We start from the raw sequence: 27,020 nt of genomic DNA, 5'->3' as shown, positions 1-27,020 counted from the left end.
TAGAATTTTACAATTAAAAATTCTAAATATAGGCAATTCTGTTAATACCTATTACTGTATTTCACTTGATACCTGTATGATGGGAAGGAAGCTTCCATGTTAAAATCTGTAGGAAAGAACATTCCTACAGAAGGATAACAGTGCAAAGGCCCTGATACTGGAATGACAGTGGCATGATGAAGGTCAAATAAATCCAGTAAACTTATAGAGAAGAGAGCAAACAAGAAAGCAGAAGATGAGGTCCCAGAACTATGAAAGAACAAGAACATGGGAAGCCTTGTATACTATGTCAAGGAGACTGAATTTTATTCTATGCATAATAGAAGTTTTAGAGTGTTTTAAGCAAGGGTGACATGATTTGATATGTGTTTTAGAACTATCACTCAGGAAGATTAACAGCAGGAGTACAAAAGGAACATCAGAGACTGTATGCAAAGAGAGATGACGGGGGACATGAAGATAAGAGAGCAATCCAGGATGATTCCTCAGCTTGAACCTAGTATGGAGGGCGGTGCCTTTACTTGGAGAAAAGGGCAATTTTGGAGGAAAGGAATTAATAGTTCTATTTGGGGAATGCTACATCCAAGATATGTATTAGATATCCCTGTCATAATGTCCAATAATCGGTTCAATATCTAAGTTGAGGAGCCCAGGGAAGAGGTTTGGGCTGGCAATATAAATCTGAGGATTTACCAGCACATAGATGTTATCTCAAGCTAGGATGAGAACATAAAGAAAAAAACACAACCAGACTGATAGACTTCTACTTTCAGAGGCCTGATCGAGGAAAGGACAGAAACCAGCAGTAAGACTGAGGAGGAGAGGCCCAAAAGGTGGGGGAAAACAGACTTACAGGGTCACTGGAGCCTAAAGAAGAAAGCATTTCATCAACCATGTCAACTGCTGTTGAGAGGTCAACTGGGACAAGGAGAGAGAACCGACAATTGACTCTGACATGATATAAATCATTGGTGACCTTGGTAAGCGTGACAAGAGCTGCTTCAGTAAACAGCTTTGGATAAAAGCCCCATTCCAAAGAGTTAGGCAGAGAAAGAAAATAAGAGTGACAGAAGAGTACAGGCAACTCTTTCAAGCAATTTTTGTGTGAAGCAGAGATGAAAATAGGGCAGTGGCCAGAGAGAAACATCAACCCAAAGGATATTTGTCAATGCATGATAATAAGGCACGCTACATGCTATTGCAAATGGTTTTTAATAATCTTCTAATTTACATTTATTCAGCATTACACTGTGCCAACCACTGGCACACATACTTTCTTGTATTGCTCACTTAATTGTCAAAAGTATCACTGACTCAGTGGCAAAGTTACTGAGACAAAGAGAAGTCAATTAATGTGCCTAAAGTCACATTGTTAGTAAGTTATAGAACCATGGTTTGAAAACTGACAATATGAGCTCTTTACCACTACATAGAAGATGCAAGAAAGAAAGCAAATGATTGTAGAAAAGTAATCCCTGAAAAGGAAAGGGAGAGCAGGCACCAGGGCACAAGCTGAGGGATCAGTCTTAGGTACAAAAGCAGATAGAAAACAGAGTCTATTGATACAGACATAAGTAGTTAGAATTTGTTTTAGGAAAGGCATTTCTCCTCTAATTGCATCTATTACTTGTATAATTAAAAATAAAAAAAATTAAAATATTGTTAAGACTTTCCTGTCCTTAAAGGGCTTGCAGTCCCATAGGGGAGATGGATATGTAGCCAAGCAAGTGGTTTATGTAAAGTGCTTAGAATGGAGCCTGGAACCCAGGGGCTTTCTAAGGTGAGCTTCTGTTAAGCTCGATAATGGTATTACCTAATGCTACTGAGAAGCATGTGAAGTACAGTGGGGACTTAGAGCAGACAATTCTACTGTGGGAGAAGCAGAAGCAGGGAGGTCTCAAAGGCTCCCAGAAGACAATGGAGATCTGTGCAACTTTGAACTTGAGAGAGATGATTTAGAGTATCTGGTGGAAGAAATTTCTAAGTGGCAAAGAGTTCAAGAGGAAGCAGAGCATAAAAGTTTGGAAAACTGCAGCCTGACTATGCGATAAAAAAGAAAACCCCACTTCCTGAGGAGAAATTCAAGCCAGCTGCAGAAATTTGCGTAAGTAATGAGGAGCCAGATGTTAATCACCAAGACAATGGGGAAAATGCCTCCAGACCATGTCAAAGAGCTTCACAGAGACCGCTCCCATCACAGGCCCTGTGGCATAGGAGGGAAAAAATGGTTTCCTTGGCTGGGTCCAGGCCCCCCTCCTGTGTGCAGCCAGGATTCCAATCCAGTCAACATATATAGCCAGGATTCCAATTCAGTCAACATATATAATATAACATATATAACAAACCATATCCACAATACCATGCTTAGTGTACTAGTTGGTTTCCCTGCATGGAAGAAACCAAAGACAAAGAAAGAGAAATTTTCCTGCTCCTGATGCCCTGAGTGAGTTGTCAGAGATTGAAGTAGCCAAAGCAGCCTGGGTCAAAAATAGAACAAGGGATCAACAGGAGCACTGGCAGAATTGAAAAGGAGAAGATAGATTTGAAAGAGTTATGGAGATAGAATCTACAGGATTTGATGACTGAATGGATTTGCAGTATGAGGGAGAGGAAAGAGTCAAAGTTGATGCCTCTATTTCTAGCTTAGAGGACTTGGCGGTCATTTACAGAAATTAGGAACAGATGTGGGCAAGTTGGGGAGGAATATAATAAATTCAATTTGGGTAGAGTCTGAGAGGCTGGTGAGGCAGCAGAAGCTCATGAGAAAGGTGTAGACCAGGAAAGTGCTAAATCATGCAGACAGTACCCAGGTCTAGCAATACAACAGGAGCAGGCAGAAGAAGAGGATCCAGCAATGGGGACCAGAAGAAGACATTCAGTCTCAGAGGGAGAAAGAGTACTGGAGAGAACTAGATTTCGAGGAGATGCATTAACTAATGTCAGGGTCTAAACTGGCTTGTATTAATATTCTAGCTTTTAGTCAATGAACAGAAATTATTTTGATAAATCCATCACTATTCACTTAATAGAGCTGAAACAAAGCAGCATAATGAAAATTTCCAACAAGAGTATAAGCAAATACTGATATAATAATAATATGACTTTCAAAGGAGAAAAGCTTTGAGAGGCAATCCTCTCCCCGTACTGTCTCTTCTTTTGTGATTTTTTTCTCCTGAATAATTTTGAATCATTAAGAGATGCAGCTTCTAATTAACCTAATTATACCTCCTAATTACTACATGTACTCAAGTTAAGACTTTGAAATCTCTCTAGATAGCTGTCATGAGACAACAAAACACAATTTTTTGGTATAATATAATATTATTTCTATTAAAAATTGATACCTTCCTATTCTAAGCATAAAAAATAACTATAATACAGACCCTCCTCAAATATACTCCTTCATTATCACCTAACTTCATTTCTTTTGAGGGAAGTGAAGTGGAGGAAGAAATATTAAGGATCTGTGGGAAACACTGATTAATTAGTTTACAATTGACCAATAACTCTTGCAAAGAAATATTTTGTGCACTGAATCCCTAGAAGGAGATTTGCCACATTCCTTTCTACTTTCAGCAATCTGAGAAGTTACACTCAGATGCTGAAAGGCACTAAAGTATGTGCTCTCATTTCCTGTAATTGAACCAGATTTATAAGAAGTGGAAAACATTTTTACCCCAATTGGCATAAGATTTAAATTCCCTCAAGAGTAGAATGAAAGAGCTAGGTTAAATGATTCGAAATGTCCCTTCCACTTTCAGAAATGTTATGATTTCATAATTGATGCACATGGCACTTATTGACAGCAATTTCCTTTGAAACTCAGAAGCCATATATGTTGGTTTCCACAGTTTCATGGACCACTAAACAGGAAAGCCCATAATACTTTCTTTGATACCTCACAGAGGATTTTCAAAGTGGTCTTTTTTTTTTTTTTTTTTTTTTTTTTTTTTTTTTTTTTTTGAGACAAAGTTTTGTTCTTGTTGCCTAGGCTGGAGAGCAATGGCATGATCTCAGCTCACTGCAATCTCCACCTCCCAGGTTCAACCAATTCTCCTGCCTCAGCCTCCCGAGTAGCTGGGATTACAGATGCCCGCCACCATGCCTGGCTAATTTTTGTATGTTTAGTAGAGACGGGATTTCACCATGTTGGCCAGGCTGGTCTTGAACTCCTGACCTCGTGATCTGCCCACCTCGGCCTACCAAAGCACTGGGATTACAGGCATGAGCCATCATGCCCAGCCGAAAGTGGTGATTTCTGATGCAATAATTTTGTGAGTTTTTTGAAAAATTTTAAACTTCCTAAGATATAGGCTCTCAAACTCTTCTCCAATTCCTTCCTGAATATTCCTGAGGGATATGACCCAATCCTATCTATATAAGAGCACACACAGAACTGATTCTCAAAGTGCACTCTCTGTGAGCATGTGAATAGAGGAGATAAGTGGTAAGTTTCCCCCCATTATTTCCTCCCCATTTGTAGGCACCTGTGGGACATAATTTCTTAGGAAGAACAGATCAATGATTAAAAGCACTCCTAAAAGCTTGATGGTTCAGCCATCTTTTTTCCATTAGGAAAGAACTTGCTGACATCCATCCATCTCATTGGGAAACAAAGACAAATTACATTCTGTTATCACTTTTCTTCAGCTTCCATCCACCACCCCATGCATACTTTGACCAAGAGCCTGCTGAGGAAACCAGATGTGACAGCAAATCAAATCAAAGTACTGTAGATATCTTTACTTCTTCCAGGCCACATGATTGTATTCCTAAACAAAAACCTCACATTACACCAAAATCAGAGATTGCTTTAAAAGGGCAAGATACTGTAAATCACTACAAAGTAAATACCATTTTTGCAACTTAGCAGCATAAACAATGTAATACATATAAATAAGACAAAAATATTCTGTGACATAAATCCTGCTACTGGACACAACCTTGAAAGGATCCTTGGGAGTCGTAGCATAACTGGATCTGACAGCCTGCACTCAACATTTACATGCCATGAAATTGGCTTTCTGAAGAATTATGAATAATTCTTCTAATAATTACTCTAAATAAAACCATTTCCCTGCTGATTGGAGCTCAAAAAGGAGGGGAGAGACTTTGAATTGAACTCACCTTGGAATGAAAATTATTCACCTTTTCTGCTGCTAGAGAGGCAAAGGAGTAGCGGGAAGTAAAGAAAAGTGAGGTGTGGCCATGAAAATGACTGCAGGATGTTGGAGAAATGTCATAAGACTAATGCCTGTTCATTTATCAAAAAGTCTTTCCCATGAGGTCTTTACCATCAAAATGGGCAGATGCAGTCAGTCTGATTTAAAGTCATGTTTTAGTCTCTGGATCTGCAAATCCTGGTTCCAGCATTTTCACTCCCTGTGGGCCAATATTTTCACTTTTTATCAGAAGAGTAGCTTATGCTCTGGATCTCCTGATTCTCTTCTCCCCACCCCTCCCTTCTCCCTTATAATTCAGAAAAATCACATCTTTATTGAGTATGCGCTACATGCCAAAAAGTACATATCCTACCCTTCCTGACTATTCCACAGACAGACATTCCTGCAGTAGGACCAACTAGGGTGACTAGATTCAGTGGCATCCAAACTATGAAAGAGAATTGGAGGAGAATGTAGTGGTATTCCTTCACGCTAAAAATGCGGTTTGTACATGTGCTTACATATTCATATTTGTGCCTGCAAACAAATATGTATATGTATGCAAATACACATAAACACATAAAAATAACCACAATTATTTTCTTTTCATCTCCTTCTCCTAGAAGACTATGGAATACAGCCAGCCCCTGCCCAAATACCATTTCAGAACTTTTTTGCTTTTTTTGTGGCATCTTTTTCCCTTCAGCGTTACCCTTGATGTTCATCTTGCCCAGATTTCAACTGTATAGAAATGTTAGGGACGAAATAACATTTTGTAACGTACTGTAATTTGAGACCGTGAATATGCACTGTTGTTTTCCCTTGAGTAATTTATAACTAACCCAAACAGCATCTCTAACATTGAAGACTCAAGAACAAAAGGCATTTGAAAACATGCAAACACTAGGGTTACTAGTCTGCTAGCAGGCATTACTAATTCAACCAAGATTACTTTTATAGATTATTAGCAACTTTAAGAATTCCACTGAACTATTGTTCTCTGCTCATTTTAGTTCAGTCTTGTAAACGTCCAAGTTTTTCTGATGGAAAATCATCTCATTGATCTGTCAGGGGTTAATTATCACAAAGCGCTAATGACAGTTGTCAGCCAGACCAAGGCTCATTTTGCTTTGGCCTTCGTCCGTCAAGAGCTTGGAAAAATGACAGATTTTAAAGACAAAACCTTCCTAGGCCGGCAGTGTGAAAAGACTGCAGATCGAAGATCTGTCTTTCCAGCCCCACTCACACTCCACACCCAGAACTGTGGAAACTTCCCTGTGAGTCTTCCTAGACTTGTGTCTGCCTTAGAAGAAAAATATTCGTGTTGTGGTAGATAAGCCTTTAACAGCTCAGCCTCAAACCGATTGCCATGCTAAAGGGCACATCATTTTGGCAAGCTTCCCATCCAGGGTCCAGATGTATAATTATATGCCATAAACACAACAAAACCCCAACTGTACACACACACTCACACACTTACACACCCAGATATATGTTCCAGAGACATGAACACTATCCAAAGAGCTCATTTGTAACCACATGTTGGGCTGCAGGCTTATTTAGCCTTTGTTCCACTGAATTTCAGAAGCTCTTCAATTCCGCTGCTTTTCTATCAAACGGGAAGAAAACGACTTAGCCCCATATTCCTTGACAGGAGTGGGGTGGAGAATATTCTGTTTGGTTTTATTGCATTGCAAAATTACACATAAAAGGCTTATTTTATTTTATTACAAAAGAATGGGTTACCAATAAGCTTTTAAAGAAGCAAAAGCAAGCAATTGGGGGGAGTCTCCTCAGTGTGTCTTGAGTGTTTTCTGGAGGCAAGGAAATTCACAGCAAGGAGGCAGAAGAGCTTGAATCGTTGAAGCTGGATTAATGCGCTCAGGCCAACAGAAACTGAGAAACCCCAGCGGGGACGCGCAGGGTTTTTCCACTGGCTGCCTGAATGCCAAGCAGGAACACCACTGCCCTTTACCTTACCACCCTCCGGTTTTCATCCTGATGTTTCCTGTTGATTTTCTAACAGCTTAAATGTTTAAAAAGTCTGAAACATTTTAGCTACCAACAGGTGAATGTTAATAGTTAGACCTAAATAAATGGGGGTGGGGAGAGGTGTTCTTTCCTTTCTGTGTATGAAACGAGGCTTTCCTGAATCGGAAATAAAGTAAAAATGGAAATCTGCGGGTACCCTGGTTACCTGGCAACCCAAACCCATGGACTGCGTCTATTGGCATCCTAATGTCCTCCGGCATGAAAGATGCTATGGGAAGGGATTCCTTTTATGTGGAGCCTCTTTACTCTCATCCATTCATTCATCCCCAATTATTCGGTTTCCAAGTCAGTAACCCAGATTTCTGAGGGCTCTAATGCTTGTCTCTGTAGGGAAGGAGGCTGCCCCTAGGGAATATACTGTAACATCTTTTAAAATGAATCCGTGTTTTGCAAACCCCCTGGGAACATTTGTGTGAAAAGGAAAAAACAAGAAGGGGGCTCTGGGGGAAGACTGCTTCTGGCTGCCCGGCAGTTCCTTCCCCATTGCTCTAGGGAATGTGCAGGTCTTTCCTATTTCCTCAGGACCTCACTGCCTGAGGCTTCACTCGGAGAACTGCCTGTCACACTGCAGAGTCATCTATAAATAATCAGCCCAAATTGGCAACTGCCTGGAATGACAGTAAGGGAGAAATAATGCATTCCATGCTGGCCCCACCCCCAACCCAGGCAAACCCCTGATATTTATTGTCAGTTCCATTACTGGGTCTAGAAATAATTCTAGGAGTGTTTTGACATTGTTGTTTTGATTTTGCGATGTTATGAAATAATTTGGAAACTACTGAAGAGCCACGTGCTGAATTCCAAAGCAAACTTCAAAAAATTAACATGTTGCTCTCTCTGAAGAAAAATGCTGTATTAGCTCACTAGATTTTTAGAGTAAATATCAATGATTCTCGTAGTGATTCTGTTCATCCCTAACTAATCACAACAAGTTTATATGCTCTGTGTCTTTTACAAACTTAGTTCTCTCAAGGCCTTGTCCATTCTACTATTTGTATTTCTATCAGAGGCTTCAAATTGTCAATGAAAATCAAATCTCAGTGTTTTTCCTATTTGTCAGCATCTTTGTTGAAAAATGTTATTAAGGATAAGAATTTTCACTATAGGTATTACAATATAGAAAGAATAGTTAAATCCCTATAAACCTAATTAATTCAACAAAATCGATTGAGAAATTAGCAGATGTAACACCCTGCTAAAATATATGTATGCGTGTGTGTGTGTGTGTGTTGAAAAGATGAATACAGTACAGTCTGTTCTTTGAGAACTTACATTCTAAAGAGAAAGATATAATGCGTATACTTTACCAGGAAATAATAATGTATGTGGTCTACAAGGAAAATATACTAAGTACCAAAAAGACATGAGCAATGGGAACTTTCTGAGATACAGTCATTTCCAGTGGAATGGAATGGAATGGAAAAGCCATAAAGGCTTCAGGAAAAAATGGAGAAGAAAATGGCATTTGATCTAGTCTAATGGCTGGGTAGAATTTTGAATCACAGAGATGGAAAGGACATTAGAGATGAAAGAAATGGAGTGACCAAAAGCATGGGGTGGGAAGGTGCTGGAAACGTTCAAGAATCGGTCAATGGTTCAGTTTAGTAAATGCACAGGATGCACTGTCGTCCATTTCAACTGTGGTGTATCAATCAATCTATAATGCTGCCTTCTATAATTCATTCACTCATTTATTCAACAAATATTTACTGGGTGCAACAAATATTTAAGTCTCTTTTTGGCAGAGACTTAAGAGGATTTAAAAGAACAATAATAAACAAGTGATTCTCAATTTTTCACAAGGCCCTTTGCCAAAGTTGTTGTTCACAAATTGCCACTCCTGCTTTAAGATTATAATAATATCACAGTTGACGTTGCTAAAAAAATTTCCTATGCATGTTTAATGTGACTTATTCAGGAAGAAACTGCATCATTCAAAGGTGGGGCAACACAACAGCTTGTTGGAAGAAACCGGTTCAAAGCACAAAGCATCTGTACATAAAACACTCATACCTATTACAACATCCCAACTACATGCAGTTATACCTCCAAAGTATTACCTGAAAAGTTGAGAGTTCAAAGGGATGAAGCTTAGCCATTTCAATTGGAACTAGCCACCATACCATACCAATTCACTTAAAAGCTGGACATTTCACCTACAGGGGAAAAAAAAAAAAATTAAAGTGTAAGAACATTCTCAAACAATATTCTTTAATCTTATGAATAAAAAAACAGATAAAAACATTTGCTGTATCTACTTCACTGGGTTAACATAAGGATAAAATGAGATAATATATAAGAAGTAATTTTAACTTGCAAAGCACTAAATAAATATTAATTCATTTTATCACAAAAGTCAGTCTTTGCTGAGTCGGTGCCACTGTAAATCTCTCACTGAAAATGGTCCCAGCATGCACAATAGGACACACATTAACATTACACCAAGTTGGGAGGCTATCATGATTTTTTTTTTTTCTGAGATGGAGTCTTGTTCTGTCACCCAGGCTGGAGTGCAGTGGCACAATCTCGACTCACTGCAACCTCCGCCTTCCAGATTCAAGTGATTCTCTTGCCTCAGCCTCCTGTGTAGCTGGGATTACAGGTGCCTGCCACCATGCCTGGCTAATTTTTTGTATTTTTAGTAGAGACAGGGTTTCACTATGCTGGCCAGGCTGGTCTCGAACTCCTGACCTCATGATCCACCAACTTGGGCCTCCCAAAGTACTGGGATTACAGGCCTGAGCCACTGCGCCCAGCCAGCTATCATGATTATTTAGTGGAATTCAGAAGAGAGCTGGGGACTGTGTTGGTCACCAGTCAGTCCAGATAAGCAACTGGCAACCACAGCAGCAGCAAAACTGAGACAATAACTTGAAGAAGCTGCAAACATTAGCTAGTTGCTAGGGAGCTTCAGCAAGATGGATCCCTGCCACTAAAATTGAGATCAGGTGGTCTATCTTATAAAAATTAATCCAAGTTGGGGCACAGCTGAAAAAGATGCTTCCATCCAAGTGGCTTGACAGCAGAAGTCATTTTAGGTATTGTCTTTGGTTTAGAGCCATCTCACACTCCTATTTTGGCTATACTACCTGAACCACCAAATGAAGCAAGGACATCAGGTCGTCATAACTCATTAGATCATAATTGCTGAAAATGAATTACATAATATTTTCTGAACCGTCTTTACTGGTCAAAAGGTTATTAAAGAAAGACAGATAGAAACCAGCAGTTATTAACTGCTTGCTCTGTGCCAAGCACTCTAATTATTATTTACACATTAATTATCTCATGTCACATCCAAAAGACAGATGTACCCCAAGGGGTATATGACTGAATGTAATGCTTTTGTTTCTTGTAAGTTGTTATAAACATAAAAGTCTGGCTGGAATTAGCCCAACGTCCCTTGACCTCTACTCCCCTGACATTTTCCAGGACTTTTAGGAGTCATCTGCTGAGAGACTAGTACAGAGTGAGGATGAGGGAGAGTTGAACAGATTTGGGACTGCTCCTCTGGGGAAGCCAATAAGGAGAGTCAGCAAAAATGACCACTGAGAGCAAACAGAAGGAATTCAGAGCAAACTGATCAACATGACAGTATGACATCTTCCAGGAAGAGGACAGTAAAGGACACAGCATTAAGATTCTCGTGACTTTTTTCCTGTGGGAGAAAAAAAACACAGCTAAAACAATTACAGTGAACATATTGAGTAGCATGCAAATTAAAAGTCCTACTATTCACCGGGGCATATCCTCCAAATCCACATGGATAGACACAAAGGTTAAATTCACTCTAGGAAAGAACCTCCTTTCTTGAAAAATCACTGAATGGAATTCCATGGTTTGGCATGCACTAGGTAAGTAGATAGACCTTCTTGTTTGTAAATACTGACAAATAGAAGATCTGAGAATTCTGTTTTTTCATTAACTGCTTCTCCTTTTTATTCTCACCCACAAAAGACTTTCTCTTTTTTTGTGCAAAACAACGCTAAAAGCTTGACTCCATTATAATAACCTTTTCCAAAAGTCATAAAGCCCAAGAAATGTATGATGATATCCCCGAACCATACACCCTTCTCCAAAATCAATATCCTCTTCCCTCACCATTTCAAGCCTGCTTTCATAAGGTAACTGACGTTAAATCTCCACTGGGTCTGCGGGCTGCGGGTAGTCAGGAAAGACATTTCATCTAAGCACACATTGTAGGGCATGTAGAAATCATTAACCAAAACCCACAATATGACTAAATGTAATTTATATAATGCTACTATCATGGCAAGGTATTTCTTAATTATTTGGGCGTTTTAAATATTTAGCCTAACTAGAGACTACATTTGAGGAAATGTCCTGAATATTAGCAAAATGGCTTTTCTAAAACTGAAAATTTCATTAAGAGACTAGATATTTATACATGTGTAGAAAACGTTCATTTTCGATTGTGCCCCTAAAGGAACACAATATTCTTCTGTGAGATGGGTTTTAGGGTGGCATAAAGAGCAAATGAGGCCAGGTGTGGTGGCTCACGCCTGTAATCCCAGCACTTTGGGAGGCCAAGGCAGGCGGAACAACTGAGGTCAGGAGTTTTGAGACCAGCCTGGCCCACATGGCAAAACCCCATCTCTACTAAAAATACAAAAATTTAGCTGGGCATGGTGGCCTGTGCCTGTAATCCCAGCTACTGAGGAGGCTGAGGCAGGAGAATTGCTTGAACCCAGGAGGCGGAGGCTGCAGTGAGCTAAGATTATGCCACTGCACTCCAGCCTGGGCAACTTAGTGAGACTCCATCTCAAAAAAAAAAAAAAAAAAAGGCAGGCTGGGCATGGTGGCTCACGCTTGTAATCCCAGCACTTTGGAAGGCCAAAGTGGGAAGATCATGAGGTCAGGAGTTCGAGACCAACCTGGCCAACATGGTGAAACCCTGTCTCTACTAAAAATACAAAAATTAACTGGGTGTTGTGGCATGCACCTGTAGTCCCAGCTACTCGGGAGGCTCAGGCAGGAGAATTGCTTGAACCCAGGAGGAGAAGGTTGCAGTGAGCCAAGACCGCACCATTGCACTCCAGACAGCAACAGAGTGAGACTCTGTCTCAACAAAAAGGCAAATGAAATTATGCATGTGAAGGCATTCTGTAAATGGCAGAACATGATGCAAACTTGAGAGATTAGCTCCCTTTCTTTCCCCCATGTTCTTCAGTTCAGACTGATTCATGGTGAATAGGGAGGAAATCTGAGTCTCTCATAAACATCTTGTCATTTTCAATCACTGATAATGCTTTATGCTAAAGCTTTTTGCTTACATTTAAATTAGGCGTGAAGTCCACTAACATACTTAGATTGAATTACACAAAATTGCCAATATTCAATAATTTTAACCTACAAAAAATGGTCATTTCATGGTTCAATCAAATACAAAATATTAATTTTCCTTTTACGAAGCTGTAGAACTACAGACATCATAAAAATAGCTGTGATTATTTGGATAGGATTTGTATTTATAGAAGCTGAATAAAAGCTATGCTGCTCTGAAGACTGGGGGTCCCTCACAAGAACTTGAATGAAGAAGATAGGAATGGGGCAGCTTTTCCGACTGAGGCTAAGTGGAACCTACATACCAGGAAGAAACTAGCTACATAAAGAAATCTACAAACATTACAAATCTTACACTGTAATGTGGAGACATGTTGCTTTCAGCCTGTAATAGGATGTTGAAGGACTCTTTTTGCCTTGTCTCAGGATTTCAACTAAAACCCAAAGCTGAGGATAATAGGTGCTAAGATCCTTCACATGCTAAAGAGAACTGCCAGACATATCTCTGTGGAACTTATCAGTTACGCAGCTATCACCCACTACTCCCACCAGTCTGCATAAGCAATAGATTTAGAAGTTCTAGAATTCCAGTGTGTTATTGAGTTGTTGGCCTACCAATGGTTCTCAGGCTGAGTGGAGGTTGGAAACATGGGGAGGCGTTGGTGATGCAATTGGCATCTAATGGGCGGGATCCAGGGATGTTAAATATCCTGCAATTTAAGGTAGAGCACTGCACAGCAAAACCTGATGTCACTCAAATTTCCATTAGCTCTCCCATTAAGAAACACTGGCAAGGTGAAAGTCTATGGCTTTTCTTCTTCCCTGCAGCGATGGGGCTATTTTCCTATCCCAAAGCCAAGTGTCACATGCTCAAAGAAATTAGCAGTAACTGCAAGAAGACTGACATCCTTTCTCCAGGTGGACTCTGTGTGTGGGCGAGTTAACCTGCTCCTGTGCCCACTCTGAGCACAGTAAAAGTGAATTAATTGTGGGGTTGTGGCTGCCTGAAGAAAGGGAAGCAACATAGTAGTCTGCCCTCCCACCCTTAGGTGCATCTCCCTGGGCCAAGTGGACACCATGGAAATTACCCAAGTTTAAGCTGGGTGGCCAGAGGGCTGCCCACCGGACAATGAGAGAACTGTCATTAGATGCCTGCCATACAGTTCATGTGGCCAGCCAAGGAAGAAACACAGGACTTTTCTTATGTGGGAGGCATTTGTTCCTTCACCCATTATTCCCCCCATACCCTAGCACACTAGAGGGAAAAAAAGAAGATGCCAAAAAAGAAAAGTAGCAAGACAGGCTTCCACCAATGCAGTTCCCTCACCAATGCAGGTGCTGTGGGTCCTAGGCCAGGCTTGGTGAGAAGAGTTCTTTCTCCATTGGACATGAGGCTGACCTTTCAAACTTATTACACTGAGTGGGACTGGAATTCCATACCCAAAAATGTCCACAATGCAATGTGATTCATCTAAAATATTGTTGAGATGGGAAATATTTGACAGTACATGGTTGGTGGCATAAAAGAAAAACATTGGAGAAAAGACATACAGCTGTTTCATGTTTGTATGTCATCAAAATCTTAGTTAATAAGGAACATTCTTAGCTGATAACTTACCTACACGAAATTTTTAAAGTAGCTCCTATATGTTAATGGAAACACTTTAAAGGTAACTAAAACTACTAAAAACACTTCATAATGATGGGTATCTCCAGGGTCAATAATGACAACCAAAAAATAGATTTTAGTTCTTTTAGATAAATAGTGAATTTACTAGACTATAACAAGCTCACAGTGTTCATTCATTCAATAAGTTCTGATCTAGTACTATGTTTCAGGTATTGTTCTAGGCATTGGCAAATGACAGTGAAGAAAAGACAAAATTTCTTTCTTCCCGAGGCTCAGCTTCTAATGAGAGAAGTACACAAAATCAAATCAGAAAAAAACCCAGCATAGTAGATCATGCTAATAGAAAAATTAAAGCAGGGATGGGGAGAGGGAGTTATACATCGAGGGAGGTGGGTATTGCTCTTTAAAGTAAGAATACTCGGGGAAGAGATCTCATAAAGTTCACATGTGGGCAGAGTCCCTGAGGATGTGAAGGCACTGAGCAATCTTGGCAGTAGATACAATGCCACCACCACTGGCTGCTGCTCCCACTGCAGATGAACACTGATAGGCTATGACCACCACCAAATCCTAACCATCCTCCCACCTTCATCTCCCTCACTGATTCCACCTGCTCACTCCAGGAAGATAATCTGTGTGGCCAAGCCAGAGTTATGAGTCCCCCTGCCCTGGCTGCTGGAGGTTGGGCAGAGGGAGAAGGGGTTACAGTCATACTCACTAGGGGCTTCCCTAAATGGAAAAGGGTAATGACACTCATTTTTGAGAACCCACTCTGAGGCATTAGCCCACTAAGAAGCAATTGTGACTTAAGAGGTGAAATGGCTCACTCTGGCTATGCCAGGTAGAGCAGTAACTCAGATTCAAGTCTCAGCTGATTTCAAAGCCTGTGATCCTAGTCATAAAGACTTCCCCTAGAGAGCAATCACTGTACTTGTTTTTGTTTTCTTGCCAGCGTACATGGAGTAGGGAAGAGTGATCGTCTCCAAAGTCAGTGTCATCCATAGGCTTCCTTAAAAGCATTTTGCATCAAGACTTGAGGTCTTCACCCTCATGTTAGGTGCTCCCTCCAGCTTTCCTTGCCTCCTGTTCTCTGCAAATAACCAGCTCCTAATCAAGCCAAGTGATGACTGGCCCACTAGGTTAATGTTTTTCAAATGTGGTCTTCGAACAGCTGTATCGGCATCATCTGGGAACTTGTTAGAAATGCAAAATTTCAGATCCACAGCCAGATCTACTGAATCAGGAACTGGGAATGGGAACAGCAATCTCAAACAAGGTTTCCCAATGATGCTGAAGGAGGCTTAATTTGAGAAACACTGCCCTGGGTCATACAAGTATTCTAGATGGTGTTCCTTCCCAATGTGGTTCCAGACACCTGGAAGAGCCATCTTCCTGCCCCTCAGGGACAATCTGCTGACCTCCTTTCTGAACCTCCCCTCGCCTGGACACAGGAAATCTCTGCCTCCAAAAACCTTTACCTCTAAAGTCCACATCAAACCTATAGAACCTTAAAAGATTAAAATAAACATTCCTATAAAAGCAACGTGCACATATGTCCAGTTTTGTATTTCAACAACCAAAGATAGGATAGATACCATGATGCCTTGAATTATGAGGCCATGGGGAAAAACCATGCATATTTCTATATGGCACTATTTGGCAGTGCTTAACAAACCTTTTTAAAAGCTTATCTACTTATTAGAATAGTTGAATCCTGAGTATGTTTTTGGGTAACTACCTAATCGTATGCTCTCTGTGGGTACAGAGTTGACCCACAGTACAATGAAACCCATGGAATGGTGAAATAATTAAAAACAGGGCTTTACTGGAATTTTTACAGCTTTTTATAAATGCAAATTCATACCCCTGGTAAAGCTTCACACGGTTCTTCTTTGCCAAAGAAAAATGAGACTCCTCAGTTTCCATGGATTTATGATTCTCACAGGTCTTGAGAAAAACAGTCTAGTATTCTTCCCCAATGAATTTTACTGTATAATATGACTTTTTTTCCCGACTTGTTTGCTCTAAATAGCTCCCATGTATCTTTTGATAGATTAATGTCTTTATTAATAACATTTAATGTTTCATATTATAGAAATGATATGGTCACTGTTAATAAAATAATAAATTAATTTCCTTAAATCAGTGTTATATTTTTCTTTAATTTTTGTAATTCAATTTTATAATTAGTAGATTTATCAAGACAGTAGAAGTATTTTGTAGAGATGTTGCAAGAAAACTATTATGAACCCTCTCTCTCTAATACCAAACTGGTTGCCTCCAACCTTGCTTTTAAAAAATATTGAGTACCAATATTTAATACCATACACACTATATTTCAGTGAAAGTTCATGGTCAAGTAAAATATAGTTTTTTGTTTTTTGGGGTTTTTTTTTTTTTTTTTCAGAGATAAGGTCTCACTATGTTGTCCACCCTGGTCTCAAATTCTTGGCCTCAATCACTCCTTAGCCTCCCAGCATGCTGGTATTACAGGCATGAGCCACTGTTCCTAGCAAAATATAGTTATTTAATATGTAGTGAACATCACCCTACATAATAAATGGAGTCACATTTTTGTCCAAAGTTTCCTTAAATCATTGAGTACAAAACTCTCTCCCACTTTCCCAAGGACTGAATAGACGTGAACATGTTTCATGGATGTTACCCATGAGAAAAATCTGAGAACAGAGAAGGCAAGGGGAAGTAGATGATTTAGTGTTTATTCATCAGCGATCCTGTCTAGCTACATAACTCCACCTTGCTGTTCACTACTTCTATTACTGTAATTTATCTTTGATACTAACAGAACATCATCCTACTCCCTACATTAGCAATGAATAAACTAGCAACTCAAACTAGACAAGAAGAGTTAAGGCATAGGATTTCTTATAGGTAATATTTTACATTTATAAGAAAATGTATGTATTGTATTAATATCTCATAATCTTAATACATCTAAAATGCTTTGCTAGACGTAACATGTTACTATTGATTCAAAGGTAATAACTCATGAGATCACAAATATAACAATGAAACTCTAAAAAATAAAACAATTTAGCCTAATACTCAGGGAGAAGAACCATAATAGATAATTCTCAAGCCTTTATTTTTTAACAAACCCAGAGCTTTAGCAGCAAAGAACCTAAAGTAGACCCAGTTCTATCAGAGCAGGGGGCTGGAGATTGCAGCAGTGCCCCCAGTGCGGAGGGGATGAGGACATCTCAGGGAGCTGCGGAGAGACCCCCTCAGCCTGAAGAACTGCATTGTCTGAGGTGATGCTAGAAGCACAAGTGATTGGCCTTTCAGTAAACATCCCAGGTCTTGAAGCAGAATACATGCTGAGAAAAGAGGGCTACCTAAAATATAGCTTAGGGGGCAAATAGGGGACTAGGATTCTTATAGAACATAGAGGGTGCTCCATTTTCTGCTGCCTGAGTGTAACAAACAGACCCAAGGGTGACTCCCAATAATTCCCACTTCTTGGTGTTAATGCCTTTGTGAAATCCACTCCCTTTGAGTGTGGGTAAGACCTGTGATGGAATGTCACCCTCACAATTATGCTACACTGTATGAGACTTCATCTCAGCAGGCAGGAGAAAGATTCTCTTTCTGGTCTTCAAGAAGAAAACCACCTTCCTGGGAATGGGCTCTGGAGAGGGCCACATGGCAGGGAACTGCAGGTGGTCTCTAGAACCCAAGGGCAGCCTCCAGCTGACAGCCGGTAAGACTGGGGATCCTCAGTCATTCCACCTCAAGGAAATGAATTCTACCGACAACCTGAATGAGTGTGGACAAAGATCCTTCACAGCTGGGCCTCCAGCTGCGAATGCAACCTGCCCAATCCCTTGCTGGCAGCCACAGGGCCTAGCCAGCTAACCCATACTGTGCCATCTCCTCACCCACGATAATTATGAAGTGAGAAATGTGTGTTGTTTTCAGCCACTAAATTATGGTAATTTCAGCATAGAGAACCAATACACTAAGTCAACATGGAATCCTTTTTACTTTGGATCAAACTTTGGTGAGCTCCCCCTCTCATTTATTTGTAGTAATTACAACCATCACTACTAGATGCATAGTACTTACCTGTGTGAGCTGTTCTTCACTTCAGAGAAGACTGAAGTTTTAAATTAATGCCTTGTGATATTTTCTAATTCTTTTACAGAACGTTGGTCCCTACTGGATGACAATTAAAGGACTTTAGTAAGTAGAGTTATGCATCTTTTAATGACTAGGATACATTCTGAGATATTGTCACTCTGTGAACATCATAGAGCGGTGCACTTACACACACCTTGATGGTAGAGCTCACTACACACCTAGGCTATGTGGTAGAGCCTATTGCTCCTAGGATACAAACCTGTGCAGCATGTTACGGTACTGAATACTGTAGGTGATTGTATAACAATGGTAAGTATTTGTATATGTTAACATAGAGAATGTAGATAAATATATGATATAAAAGGTAAAAAAAAAAAAAAAAAAAGGCACACCGTTGTAGGGCTCTTACCATGAATGGAACGTGCAAGACTGATAGTTGTTCTGGGTAAGTGATTGGGTGAGTGGTGAGTGAATGTGAAGGTCTAGGACATTACTGTATACTACCACAAACTCTATAAACACTAAGGCTACACTAAATTTATTTATTTGTTTAATTATTTATTATTTTTTATTTTATTTTATTTTTTTTAGTAGAGACGGGGTTTCACTATGTTAGCCAGGATGGTCTTGATCTCCTGACCTTGTGATCCACCCGCCTCAGCCTCCCAAAGTGCTGGGATTACAGGCATGAGCCACTGTGCCCGGCCCACTAAATTTATTTTTAAAACATTTTTCATGGCCAGTGTGGTAATCCTGTAATCCTGTAATCACACCTGTAATCCTAGCACTTTGGGAGCCTGAGGCGGGCAGATTGCCTAAACTCAGGAGTTTGAGACCAGACTGGGCAACATGGTGAAACACCATCTCTACAAAAATACAAAAAAATCAGCCGGGTGTGGTAGCTGCGCCTGTGGTCCCAGATACTCAGGAGACTGAGGCATGAGAATTGCTTGAAACCAGGAAGCCAAGGTTGCAGTGAGCCAAGATCGTGCCACTGCTCTCCAGCCTGGGCAACAAAGTGAAACTCTATCTCAAAAAAAATATATATATATATATATTTCTTCAATGATAAATCAACCTTAGCTTACTAGTACTTTTTTACTTTAAAAGCATTTTAATTTGTCTAAACTATATGATTCTTTTGTAATAACACATCTTAAAACACAAACACATATACAGCTATACAAAAATATTTTTTCTTTTTATCTTTATAAGATTTTTCTATTAAAAAAAATTTTTTTCACTTTTTAAGCTTTTTTTGTTAGATACTAAAACACAAACACACACATTAGCCTAGGCCTACAGAGGTCAGGATCATCAAGGCATCAGTAGGTGAGGAATTTTTCAACTCCAATATAATCTTTAGGGACCAACATCATACATAAGGTCTGTCATTGACCACAATGTGATTATGTGGCACATGACTATATAACTCTAGATACATATTGGCTTATGTTAAAGAATGGGAAACTAAGAAAAGGAAGAATACAATCTTTGATGTACTCATTCTCTCATTCTATAAAGCAAAAACATAGGATTTATTTAAGCAATAACAACAACCACAAAAATGACTCAGTTAACTATTCTTCCAATATATGAATCACAAAACACCTCAGAACTCCTAAGGTATTTTCTTCTGTATAATTTTTTATATACATTTTTGTATAATAAATAGAAACAAAACATTATTTACCAGGCTTGAGATGCCACTGACAACTTTTCATTCATTCCACAAATATTTACTAAGAGCTCTATGTGTCAGGCACTGTTCTAAACACTGTTTAAATTTACTAGTCTATTTTTAAAAAACAGCAAAGAACCCTGTCCATGTGACACTTACAGCTTAGTGAGAGGAACAAACAATAAACAACAAAAGTAATAAATAACTAAATGATGTAGGGTATTAAAAGTGAGACGGGTGATGGACTAAAGGGGAAATAGAGAAAGGAAGAGGCAGTGAGCTCTGGGGAGGGTGGGCAGGGCAGGATGAACGAGGGTGGTAAGTGGAGGCCCCCATGAGTAGGTGAGATTTGAGCAGAGGCTTACTGCAAGTAATGAATTGAGTCAACCAGTTATCTGAGGGAAGCGCATTCCAGATGAAGGACAGCGAGAGCCAAGTCACTGGGGCAGGAGTGTGTCTACTCCTCAAGGGACATCAAGAAACAGTGTTAGCCCAGAAGTTCAAACTTTCTAAGTTCCTGGCACCCTTAGTGTCTTTAGTAATTTTTTAACAGCCAAAAAAAAAAAAAAAATACATAGCCATTCCTTTCATTAGGTAGTTAAATCCAAAAATCTTAAGTATGTATGTCCTAATAATTTAGCTATTTGAAAAAATTATACATACAAATTGAAAAAAAAAAGTTTCATTTCAGTCTTAAATAACCACAGTTACTTGCAATTGCGGCATGTGTGCCCCTTAGGCCCTGCACAGCCACTCCATCATTAGAATGAGACTAGACACTGCCATCTTTGTTAACCATTCCTGTTCATTTTTGCATACTACTTGCATTTTATCCCATCAGCCTCCAAAAACCTAGCTTTGCAAAAATATGATGTCATCTATGAATGTAGTGCAATTTAGTACGAAAACTCTAAACGTCATTTGCTTGGTTTCCGGTAGACGCTGCTCCATTTCCTTCAAAAACTCAAAATATCCTGGGGCCTCCCTGTGAGTTGGCTGCTGCATCCTGGGGTGTCCCAGCACGTAGTTTGGAAACTGCAGGGTTAGTTTATACCTTATCCTCTTTCCTTCTCTTGGATCAAGCTATTTCTATTCTCTTGAGTAGCTTCTCCGGCTGCCTTTCTAAAATTTCTCCTTCCCAATTTCCTTTTCGAGTAGCCACAGACTGTCTTAACAAAATATGACTTAAAGTATGTAGAGATACAGAGATACATAAGCATGTATGTCATTATAGTAATGCCACCATTCAGAGACCTATATCCTGGTGAAGGACTCATTTCCTTCCCTCTCAGCTTCTGTAAAGGAGTTAATCGCCTTTGAAGGTTTTCAACACCAGACAGATAGAAACATACATTAACACACTAAAACACCATGTCACCTCACACCTATAAAAGATGAGAGGCTGGGAGGAATATCCTCTGTCCCACAAAGATAATGTAGAAGCCAGTGATCTCTTCTGCTAAAATTTGCTTGTATACATTACTTTAAGGCTTAGCTGTTCAATTATTTTCAAAATCATTGACCATTTGAATCACTACAAACTGTTTTTAGAGGGAAAAGGAACATTTTAGCCTATTATGGGAATTTCCAAGGACTATGAGAAAACCATCCCTTTTATTCTAATAAAAATTGTCATGAGCTTTTCAGAGAAAGACAGACTAGAAAGCATGTTCTCACTGTGAGAATCAATTACGCACCTTCATTTCTTCACATCTCAAGTCACCTTCCGACGGCTCATGTGACACAGTTAGCGGCAGGAGGAATGCTGTCATAGCTCATTACCAACGCCACACACTGTGAAACAGAGCAGGAGGCAGCCTGGCATTCTCTCCTTCAAAGTGAGAATTAAAGCAAATTGAATTTGCTTATGCTGAGATAAAATAATACAGTAGGTCCCTGTCCCCCCTCCAAAATAAAAAGGTCATGATTTCTTATAAAGTATAATGAGGGGGGAAATGACTTAAATTAAACCTCTGCTTATCTGCATTGTTGGCTAATTACAAAATTAGAGATTCACCCCACCACCACCACCACCACCCTGGCAGTCTTCATGGTAACATAGCGCCATCTAGTGCTGATATCATCTTAGGGAATTTCAAAAGCACACGAGTAAAGGGCACCTAAAAAGCAATGGTAAAATAAAACAAAATAAACAAATATTTACTGAGTACCTACTATATAAATACCATATGCCTGTTTTTTTTTTTTTCTTCACAATTCTGAAAATTGTGTAAACCTTTCATAAGCAGTAATTGCTCTGACTTTTGTGGAAATTATTTACATGACAGTGAGTGGGAAGAAAGAGATCCTCTGTTGGAAGTTGTGTCAGTGATTTCATCAACATTAAATATGGGCGTAGAGGTGGCTTCTCAGCTTGAGCAGAGCCGTGATTACATTTACTGCACCTCTTCCCAGAAAAAATATGGGGCTACTTAGCATTTATATTGCACTTTTCGTCTCCAAACCACTTTGCAGAACCTCTCTGAATAATTCCCCCAACACCCTTCAAAGTAGTTATTACTCCATACTATTAGCCTCTTTATGAAAGCTTTTGATGGCTGTTTTCACTGCATGTGAGTGAATTGCGTTTACCAAAGAGAATTTCTCCAAAGACTCATGTTCAGAGTCAAAGAACAATTACTATCTAAAACCTTAATGTTTTCCCTTTTTACAGAGCAAAAACAAAGGCTTACAATTAATTTACATAGTGAACACATTACCCCTTTCCTATTCAAAGATAAGAATGTCAAGATAAAGGAAAGCATTGCATCATCAATTATGAAATGCTTCCCTATTTTTCCACCGTGCTGCCACACCTAAAATAATAGCATTGTTGTGTCCTCAAAATAAAGAAAACCCGGGAGACAATTGAGATGGGCAGACTGCTGAAAGAGGATGACCTTATAAATTAGGACCCTGTGATACATTAAGGATCTGACTTTTTTATTTAAAAGGTAAGTATCTGTCACTCCTAACTTAATCAACCTTTATAAACCAGTTATTCCTTATAGTATTTGGATTAGTGGTATAATTTAAAACCAAAAATAAAAAGGTACAGAAATTATCATTTTAGTGAGTAATATTCACATTTTTCTATATGTAATTCAGGTTTAAACTTCTTAACTGGGCTTGTACCTTTTGTAAAAGAAAACAGAAAAAAAAATTTAATCACAAAGCATTTTTACTGTGTGACTCCCATAGACTATGTGATAAAATATGAGTGTTTCAAGAGAAAGGACCTGCATTAAGATGCATCCCAGAGAGAAAGAGAACAGAGTAAGGCAGAAAAGTTAAGAAGTCAGATCCTAAGCAAAGTGTAATGTCAACAGTGGGAGAGGCCAAGACACATCAATGTAGTCAATGAGGGGACCAAGCAGCCTCACAAACATTCTTTCTCTGCTGTCATCTTTGTTTATCTTCACCCCAGAGATTACCAGCCCAAGAAACACATATGATAGGCATTTCACAATGCACATTTTATGACTTAAAAACATTTCACATTAGAAATAATCATCCAATATTTTCGGCTTTAAAAAAATGATTATTCCATGGTATGTGGGAAGCAGTAAGTTAGAATTAATGTATCACATGCCATTTCCAAAATCCCTTCTGCAGACCTAGGAGGATGCTTTTGGTGATGTCTCAATGCCAGCTTTTTAAAAACAATCTCTAGTTATAGTCACTTTATGTAAGGGGATTCATCATCATTCTGTTACCTAATGTATTTTCATATATTTTAGGATTTAGGAAAAGAAGATAGTGTGAACTGAAATAAAAACTCTAATGAGCATATTCATTAGGCCAGATTATTTTAGGGAAATACAGAAATCTCCCAACTATTCCCTAACAGGAAACCTTAGAATTTCCATTAACAGGAGTTTGGGAAGTGGAGGTGGGGTTCTTGTTCCAGGAGCAGTGTGTGTCCTTTTTGGAAGAGTTGGGACGTTCAGATGAGCAAAGAGGGAAAGGAAGGTATATTCCTGGTCTGTAAAGCACAGGAAGCTGATGACACCAACAAAGGTTTAAAGGCACCCCATTGCCTATGAAATGAAGCCTAAACCTCTCACCTGGCGAAGGACAGATACTCATTGTTTCACACTGCATTCTGATGTGACCAGAAAGCTTAATTTCTTCTGTCTGTAAGACTGACCTGATTTTCCTCATCAAACTCCCACCTAGCTAAGTAGCATGGGTAATTTAGAGTTGCAATTAGCAATATTTTAATCTCATCTCTTTTAAACAGTCAGTTTGGATGATGAAGTTTAAATAGTGTATTCAAAGTTAACCTCATATCATGCCTAGTTTGCATGATCTTTTTTGGATGACTGAGACTCTTTGCCAAATGTTCGGTCTTTCTGATTTTGCCCTCTCACTTCCAACTCCACCATGACAGCCACTATATATGTTACAGGGATTTACTGTGCCCTCCCAGCAGCAGCAGGAAGGGGCCCTCAGACCATCATGGCTTCCTCTGTCCACTGATCGTTGCTGCAGAATGGCTGGACTGACTGACCCTGAGGTGCAACCAGCCATGTCTGACTGTGTTGGGGATGATGTGAGAACATCCACTTCAGGCCCCAGTCATTTGTTCCCAGGCCAGAGGGCCCCACCCATATTAATCCCTATGTGCTCTCTCCAGGCCTTAATCAGACCCCATCACAGTTAACAATTCCATGCCCCCTCACTGGCACAAATGGGACTTCCTGCATCCCTCGCTCACAGGGAACCAGAGGGACTGCTACAGGCCTGTCTGTCCAGTTCATCCCATCAATGCTGCTGAGCCATCATTTGTACTTTTCCTGTTAGTAGTGGCTACATGAAAGGCTGCTTCTTAAATCTTGCAGTGTCCTCTAGTGTAACTGAGAAGTTTTACTACTAGTCCTGGTCATCTCAGGCTCTGATATACTTGTCTGGATAGTTCTAATTAATCCTTGACGCTTGCTTTACTTAGTCTCCCTTCTTAAGCTCTGTAAAGGGAGTAGAGTATTCTTTGTCAATACTTCTCATCCATTTTCATAACAAACACAAAATTTGATAATATTTGTACTGCACACTGGGATAAACTGGAGGGGATTTGGGCACACCTATCCATGGCTTGCTGAAAAAAATTATTACATTTTTTTTTAACATACAATAAATAAAAACCCAAGTACTAGGAAAGTACTTAAATTTCGAATATTTATAAAACATATAAATAAGGTTTTTGTTATTGTTTTTTGTTTTTGTTTTTGTTTTTGTTTTTTTGAGACAGAGTTTCGCTCTGTCGCCCAGGCTGGAGTGCAGTGGCGCGATCTCGACTCACTGCAAGCTCTGCCTCCCAGGTTAACGCCATTCTCCTGCCTCAGCCTCCTGAGTAGCTGGGACTACAGGCACCTGCCACCACGCCCAGCTAATTTCTTTTTGTATTTTTAGTAGAGACAGGGTTTTACTGTGTTAGCCAGGATGATCTCAATCTCCTGACCTCGTGATCCGCCCACCTTGGCCTCCCAAAGTGCTGGGATTACAGGCGTGAGCCACTGCGCCTGGCCATAAATAAGGTATTTTCCATTTTTTAAGAGAAACTTGAACTTGATTCTATGTACGTAAATTTTACATCAGCTTTTATCCATAAAAATAGGCATAAACAATTCCTGTTCAAGTTTTTAATGACAAGCTCTTCAAACTCTAGACGGTCTACATTAATGAGAAACTTTATTCCCACAAGTGGGTGATAGGTTTAAAACCATTTTTTACACCAGATATTTTACAGCCATTTAAAATTTTGGAAATAACTACCATAAATATTTGAATTTTGAACACTGTAAATTCAAAAATTGACAATAGTTAAAATTACATTTAAAAGGCCTACCAGTTCTTCCTTTTTTTTTTTGGCTATTGACAAATGAAACATTGAAATTTTTGGTGATAATACAAAGGCACTTCGAGTGCAACCACACTTTTTTCTACAAGTATTCAAACTAGTGGTGAAGTTAATTTGCAGAACCACATGTGTTGTTAGAGCAGTCACTCTGGGAAAGAAGAAAGGAAAAAACCGGGTCAGGCAAACAGTTAGGGTGGGTCCTCAGTTGAATAATTTCAAACAAACAAACAAACAAAAAAACAGCCTGCAGGCACGGAAAAGGGAACTTGCACAGAGGGGCTTCCCTAAGACATGCCCATAGCCATACAAATAAGAAAGGCTACACAGATGACTTGCCTGGACATGCCCACAATGCAAAATTCTGTCCCCTGACACATGAGCAGTAAGGGGAACAAAGCAATATGGACTAACTCAAGCTAAGGGCCCACGTTTGCGTTAGGAAGACAGGGTGAAGCTACCAGAAATTCATGCCTTATGCAAATGAGAGACCCAGCCCTTATCAGTTTCCTATAAAAGCCTTTGCATTCAACTGTAAAAATAGCAACCTTCTTCTGGGTCCCTTCTCCACAGCAAAGAGCTTTCTTCTTTGGCTTATTAAACTTTCGCTCCAACCTCAACCTTTGTGTCCACAGTCCTTAATTCTCTTGGTCATGAGACAAAGAATTCCAAGTGATACCTCACAAGAGAATGCTACGTTGTGGTGCATTGGTGAGACTGTAACAACTCTGCCACTGGTTTGGGTACCATAAAAGGGAACATCTGCCGCACATGGACAAAAGTGTCTGAAACATGGAGAAACAGCCCCAACTAGGTCAATCAGGAGTCCCCATGAGGCCACTCACCTCTGAACACTGACCATAGGTTCTCAAGCTGCCCCCCATGCTCCTGTGCACCTGGAAGATGAGCCCTTCCCCCATCTCCAGCAGCATCAGAGTCCACGTGTCTACAATGGGTAAAAACACACCCCACCTACCAGCCGGCTCCTGAAGACAATACTGGGTGTATAGCACCTCCTAGGCCATGCCCAGGAAGAGTGCTTGATTCCATTGTGCTCAAGCCCCAGACAAAATTGTTCATGTCCAGAGGCTTCCAGCCAGGGGCCATAGCTACCAGCCAAAACGTATGGCCACCTTGGGTCATGTTGGGTTTTCCTGAAGACCAAGGATCAAGAGAAGCATCTAGCTCACTGGTTGTACACAGATTAAAAAGATCTGTACTGTCTTATTCTTG

At 39.8% G+C, this 27,020-nt stretch overlaps 1 long non-coding RNA gene across 1 annotated transcript in view; it reads right to left on the bottom strand.

Moving 5' to 3' along the window:
- LOC144341329 (uncharacterized) overlaps nt 1-21,742 on the bottom strand; it is a 291,076-nt gene extending 269,334 nt beyond the window's left edge. Inside the window, exons 1-2 of the long non-coding RNA XR_013418196.1 lie at nt 21,628-21,742; nt 9,275-9,370 (exon numbers count right to left, since the gene is read on the bottom strand). This is a non-coding gene — a long non-coding RNA (uncharacterized LOC144341329). The remainder of the gene's footprint in view (nt 1-9,274; nt 9,371-21,627) is intronic.
- Nucleotides 21,743-27,020: the final 5,278 nt, after the last annotated feature.

The sequence above is a fragment of the Macaca mulatta genome, chromosome 6, assembly GCF_049350105.2.
Source record: "Macaca mulatta isolate MMU2019108-1 chromosome 6, T2T-MMU8v2.0, whole genome shotgun sequence".
Lineage (NCBI taxonomy): Eukaryota > Metazoa > Chordata > Mammalia > Primates > Cercopithecidae > Macaca > Macaca mulatta.
This window is presented reverse-complemented; position numbering and strand designations above follow the sequence as displayed.